The sequence below is a fragment of the Centrocercus urophasianus genome, unplaced genomic scaffold (assembly GCF_019232065.1).
Source record: "Centrocercus urophasianus isolate 14NV4802_14NV808 unplaced genomic scaffold, USGS_Curo_1.0 seq_132, whole genome shotgun sequence".
In the NCBI taxonomy this organism is placed as follows: domain Eukaryota; kingdom Metazoa; phylum Chordata; class Aves; order Galliformes; family Phasianidae; genus Centrocercus; species Centrocercus urophasianus.
In genome coordinates this window covers 22913-29578 of record NW_024884498.1, presented here as the reverse complement: position 1 = coordinate 29578, position 6666 = coordinate 22913, and the positions used below count along the sequence as shown (strand labels likewise).

General features: G+C 45.4%; 1 long non-coding RNA gene across 1 annotated transcript; it reads right to left on the bottom strand.

Moving 5' to 3' along the window:
- Positions 1-313: 313 nt before the first annotated feature.
- On the bottom strand, positions 314-6215 carry LOC122157362. The gene is made up of 3 exons (XR_006167892.1): positions 6035-6215; positions 3038-3101; positions 314-1073 (listed from the first exon to the last, which is right to left on the bottom strand). It is a non-coding gene; the product is annotated as an uncharacterized LOC122157362 (long non-coding RNA).
- Between the last annotated feature and the right edge of the window lie 451 nt (positions 6216-6666).

The window sequence follows — 6666 nt, the reverse complement described above, 5'->3', positions numbered from 1 at the left end:
CTTCTCTTGATGCAACCCAGAAAATGGCTGACTTTCTGGGCTGCAATTGCACACTGCAGGCTCACGTTGAATTTCATTAACTGACTATCCCAAATCTTCTCCTTTGGGCTTCTCTCAAGCCATTCTCCACCCAACTTGTATCTGTTCTTGGGATTGCCGCAACCCAAATGCCAGACCTTGCACTTTGCCTTGTTGAACTTCATGAGGTTGGCACAGGCCCACCTCTCAAACCTGTCCAGGTCCCTCTGGATAGCATCCCATTCCTCTAGAGTCAACTGCACCACTCAGCCTGGTGTTGTCTGCAAACCTGTTGAGAGTGCACTCAATCCCACTGTCCACATTGCCTACAAAGATGTTAAGTAACACCAGACCCAACAGCGATCCCTGAGAAAATCCACTTGTCACTGGTCTCCTCTTGGGCACTGCACAACTGATCAGAACTCTCTGAGTACAACCATCCAGCCAATCCTTTATCCAGGGAGTTGTCTATCCATCAAACCCATTTTTCTCCAACTTTCAACTGCTAACATTTTTGTGCATTAGCAAATTAAGCATTTCCTTTCATCTGCTGAGTTACCACATCTTTTTAATTGAACTGGTGAACAAACATATACCACAGAAATGATGGAAAGGCAACTCTCCTTCTCTCCTTCAGAGAAAGCACACCACTCATAGTGCTTTAGGATTTTTTCTTTTTTTTTTTTTCTTGTGTGTGTGTGCGCGTGTGTGTTTTAACATATGACAAACTCACACCAACAAAAAGCAGGTGTGTGTTCCGCTTTCATGCTTTTTAGCTTTTTGTTAGTGGAATGGCACTCCAAAGCTGAATGATTTTCACTGAAATTGTCTACAAAAGCACTTGTCATAACAGTTTGCTGAAGGAATAGGACAATTTTATTTTTTTTAAATACCTTTACTCAGTGTTTCATAGAATTGTCCATGCTTTCACATTTTTTAAGTTTAATCACCTTATTTAAAATGCACCCCTTCTCTGGAACAAGTTTCATGAGGACACTGTCTTACATTAATGAACATTTCCAAGCAGAAACCACTGCTTTGGAGTCAGATATTCCCTAAAGGGGAAAAAATAAAAGAAAAAATATATATATTCAAAGACTGTATCATAACAGATCTGGTGGCAATATACTACACTAACTTCATTATAAAAAAAAAAGAAAAAAAAACCTGCATAAAATTGCATAACAAGTAAGAGAGGCTTTAAGTATTCAAAAACTAAGCAGATTTATACAAAGACTGTATTCTTAATTCTTCATACGGTCACCAAAGTTAAAGTCATTTCCTCAACACTAGCTGAAATATTACTGACACGTTACTTGTCTGAGCATTAAACACCAAATATTCAATAAACTTACTCCTGCCTTTATTAAATACTCAGAAAACAATATTCATAGTCCTCCAGTCCAGTCTGTTTTGCTCAGAGAAAAAACAACTTACTATTGCAGTACAAACTGCAAACCATGTAAATATGATAACAATGTGAATTTCAATACACTGTAAAAGTATGGAATCAGATTTTCCAGTCTTTCTAAAGCAAAAAGTCATGCATAAACAGAGCTGAAGAAAAGTAGCAGAGCTGACAAATCAAGTTGTGAAATTAAAAGATTCACAAATTGAGGATGAAACTCTAAATGCCACCCTCCTTGGAACATGTATTATGTGATCATGTAATTACAAACCCCAATAAATGCCCGACTCATTTATTAGAGGATGGAGAGCTCTGGGGATGATTCAGTGTTCTGTCAGAGGGGCTCATCTCCACAATGCCATCATGCTCACTGCTGTAATTTTGTGTCTCTCAGTTTCTAAATGAGCAGTTTCAAGGAACAAATAATTTGTGATTAACACACATTAATATTACTCTGGATTCCATTTCTTCTTCTGTTGAAGAGCTCTCGCATAACAGTAAACAATTCACAAACTTTTCACGGGTTGCCTCTATTTAAGAGATAATTGATTTTTCATTAGGCCTTAATTACGGTAATTTATTCTAACACTAAGTATTAATTTCTTCATGCCTCAGCTTCGTCAAAATAAATAGCTTCCAAAAACATAATATGAAATAAAGGCTGGAGGCACTGCGACTTTATGATGAAAATTACAAAAGACCTTGTGAAAGGATGGTCTTCAAAACAAAATCTGAACACCATGTAGAAAAATGCCCAACAATAAAAACAATTAAGTAGTTATTCATTACTTATTTTCATTATTGGTGCCTAATGAGACTGTAGTTCCAAATGGATTACATTATCATGGAAGCAGTATTGTAAAGCATATCCTAAATGACATTTTTCCTGTAACGGTAGAAAGCTTCATGTGAGAGTGTCAGTACAGAACTATGTGACAGGAATGTCTCAAAGCACACAAGCACTGCTATTACACCACATTCAGCCAAACAAGAAACTAAGTGCAAGTTCTGGTCCAAGTTGTACCTCTGCCCTCAGCAGAAAAGCGCAATGACATCAGAAAGCCTAACAAAATATCTCTGCTGCTCAAGAAGCAAGCTCACAACACAGACATGACTAAGCAACCAGAACTACATCCTTTCAAGCTGATTAATACATTTTGGAGGTGAGGAGCCCTGACAAACTGGTACCCCTGGCAAGAGAACAGTCACCAAGCCACAGAACAGCAATGAACACGAGGAGCTGTCTCTGTGCTCGGCTGTGTCAACTATAGGTGCGCAGTGAGCCAGTTAGTAACAAGCTCAGATGTGGGAAAGTAAGTTGGAAAGTGAAGTTAAACCATCTGGCACTTTCATGTAGTGCAGAATGGCAGTAATGTAAAGGAAACTGGCAACTGTAGATGAAACAGTGATCTGAAAATTAAAGTAGAAGATGAAGTACAATTCAATCACTCAGATTAATAACCACACTGAGCAGAAACTTACCAGGAACTTATCATCACAGAAATACCCAGCATTGAGAAAATCTAAACTGCTTCAGATTCACGACACTTGAAACAAACCTAATTCTGCACTTGAACTTGTTAAAATAATTAAAAAAAATTACAGTCGTACCCTGAAATGTGATTTCATGATATGAGATGATGGCAATCCAAACTCCTTGTCACAAGAAGTTGTCCTTAAAGAAAAAACAAGCAATTACAGATACACGCTGCATATTAAGCACTTACAAGACTTGCCTTGCACTGCACACTGTACACCACCACGCATGTGTCTCTTAAAAATAAAGGTAACCATCCTTTCTTAAAATCCAAAAACAAAGTCATGGATTCCAATAATTTGTTATTAATAATTCTCAAAAGAAATCTTCTCTAAGGCACTGTGGTCACCTAATGCATATTTACACACATAGTACTTTAAATGCTTTTACTCCCTAATTAAATGCCAAATACTCAACCATTCCAAGCCTCCCTCTCCAGTATAACAATCCTCTCTGCTCAAGTTTTCTAAATCTACGTTTATAAGGCAAATACATGAAAAATGTAACTCAGCGGTACTACAGGGCAGCCTCCTTTATCTCCAGATAAGAGGGCATACACACTTTAGTTTCTGCAGAAGTGAATTTCAGCTCTCCTCTTGCCGCTCCTCCTCCCTCCTCTCAGCCAAAGACTCCCCCTTCCTCTTCCAGACCCACTTCCCACACACTGAAGAAAATCCTCCTCCCTGCGAAGCGGTGACCTCATGCAGTTCACCCACCTCCTTGTAAGGCATAGCGCCGGCCAGCTGCCAGCCCATGGGCCAACAGGACGGCCCACCTCCCCTTGCAGCAGGCAGGAAGTGGGGTCTGTGCACAAGCACATTACAGGCCACGGGAAGCCTGCCTGGGGCTGGAGCCTAGAACCAGCCTGCCTGTTGTCAGCAAACCCTCCTGCATGCTTTGTGAAGCACTAACCCAGGCACAGAATACCTTCAGCAAGAGAAATAAAATTTGTAGTTCCTGCTGACAGTGCAGCACACAGTCACATGCTCTTGCTTCCCTGTGTTCAGTCTCCTCCTTACAGTGAAGCACATGTTAACTTGTCCCCCTCTGAAGGAAGGTCCACTTTTCTTTCACATCACTCTACCTTAGAATCCTTGCATCCCCTACCCCAGCCTGTGCTCACAGTCAAATGACAGAGAGATTTCAGATGCGCTTAACACAGCAGTCTGAACACCAACTGAAGGAGAATGCTCCTGAGAGATTCAGTAATGAATGAAGTTACACTCGTGGGAAAGCAAGGAGGCTCAGGCTGCCCTGAGAAGCTGTGAATGTCCCATCCCTGGAGCTGTTCAAGGTCAGGTTGGATAGCACCTGATTGAGAGGGTATCAATACTGCCTGCATCACAGAGCTTGAAATTAGACGATCCTTGAGGTCCCTTCCAATCCAAATCATTCTATGATACTGAGGATCTTGGTGATAATTAAATGATAAAATCATAGAATCATTAAGGTGAGAAAACACCTGTATGACTATCTAGTCCAACTGTCAACTCATGCCCTTCAGTGTCACACGCATCTGTTTCCTGAACACCCCCAGAGACAGCCACTCCACCACCACCCTGGGCAGCCTGATCCAATTGCACTACTGCTCATTTCTGAGAGATTTTTCTAATATCCAATCTGAATCTCTCCTGATGCAATGTAAGGCCTTATAAGCTTTTGGTCAGCCAGAAAGGAACCTTGCACAGGCTTCTTATATATCTCTCCCTTATTCTCCTTATTTCCTTTCCCTTATTCTCCTTATTTCTTATATCTTTCCCTTCTAAGAAGTACCCCCAAAGCTCAGCTCCTCTGGGGATAACACTGAACAATTGGACATCCATGGTTGCAGCACCACTGACAGTGTGACATAATAGATCAAAATTGAACTAGTTAAAGGAGGAAACAGGTACCATAACTCATCCTATAATACGTGTATATCAGTAGCAATTTGTTTCGACTGCAGACAGACAGCAAGGGAAGTATGAACTTCCCACCTCCTGGCACCTTCCAAGGACTCGCACACACAGCTCACCACATCAGTGATCTCTGTAGGAAAACACACCTTTACCATGTGTGACCTTGTCAGTACACTTATAATAATACCCATTAAGTTCTTTTGATCTTGAAAATCAAGTTTCAGATGTGGCCCGTATTGCAACTAGTTCAAAGATGCTGAAAACAAGATAAGGCAGAGCATCAGTTATTCTGAGGAAGTTTGTTAAAGAGCGTGGGAAAGTTATGCCACATCACTGGGAGGTTCCACTTCCTTTTTCTCCTGTTAGGAGAACAGAAAACAGGTTGTTGAAAAGAGCAACAAACCCAGATGTCCACACTGGTGACTACGTTCACCGGAAAAGAAGCATTCCTGCACGGAAAAGAACAGGTAATGCCATCCTGTGTGCTTCATCTTCATGCACCAAACACGTAAGCCTGTCATGCCCCCCAAGACGCCAAGCCCAGGATCTGACATGCCGCATCTGCCCGGACCGGATTCTGAGAACATCACACACACACTGCGGCCTCAAGAAGCGCCTGCCGCGCTCTCGAAACCGAACCTGCAAGGAGTACAGAAGTCTCCAACCCTCAAGGCACTGCCGAAGGGAAACAAGGAGCGGCGGGACGTACTGCGGTGTTCGTGAGGGGGGCACATGGCCGAGCGGCAGCCGCTGACCCTCGGCTAGCGACAGTGCCGCCGCCGGGCGCTGTCCTCTTCCTGTCCGCTCAGCCGAGCTCGGACCCCCGGCCTCGGCAGCAGCCCCTAGGGCGGGGGCGGGGATGGCGCCCGCCGCGCCTCCTGCCTCACGGGGCGGAGCCGCCGCCGCTGCCGTGCGGGTTGGAACCGGAGCCGCCGCCCCGCGCCGGGCCGTGGGAGGCGGCTGGATACCGCCACTGCCCCTTCGGAGGGAAGCGCAAGTGGCGTCCGCCCCGCCTCGCCCGCAGGTGAAGCCCCGCGCCTGGCCGGACTGGGCCTGGCCTACCCGTTTCCCGTCCCCCCGCCCCGAGGCACAGCCAGGCCAGACCGGATGTGAGGAGGGCAGCAGCCCCCCCGAGGGCCCGGCGCCGGTGGCGGGGCGCGGGCACCCACCTACCTGACAAGCCGAGCCCCTCCGCCACAGCGGGTGTCACAGCCCCTCTAGTAACACGTGACAGACGGCGGCGAATCAGCTCTCGGCTGTCTTCTTCTTCTCAGCCACTCCTGGCGTTCTCCGCCCCCGGCTGACGCTCAGTGGCTACCGGCCAATCAGCGAGGGAACACGCGCCACAGCTGCCGCCCCTTGGCTCACAGGGCGACTCGATTGGCGGAAGGCGGGGAGGGGCGGGGCTAGAGCGGCGTAGAGGGTGGTAGGGCGGTGGGTGGGTTTCTCGCCAGACACAGCGGGGCTGTGCTCCGGGTGCGGCCTTGGCCTGAGCTGGCTTGCCCCGGTAGCGGGTGAGGTTCAGTGGAAACGGTCTTGAATGTCCTAGGGAGCAAGGCATCTTTGAGAAGTGCCTGCTAAGATAAGTAGTGTAAATAAAGAGATAAATCATACAACAACGCTGAAAAATAGTGCTCCACAGGTTATTGTTGGGTTGGGTTTTTACTAAGCGTGTTTTAATGCTACTTTTAACCTTCATAATCAATTCTGGCAGTTAAGAGCAATCTCTGAAAATAAGCGTATGTCTTCTTGGGAGCATTGCACATTCATAATGCCTGTATTGCCACATAGAAAACCCAGCTGAG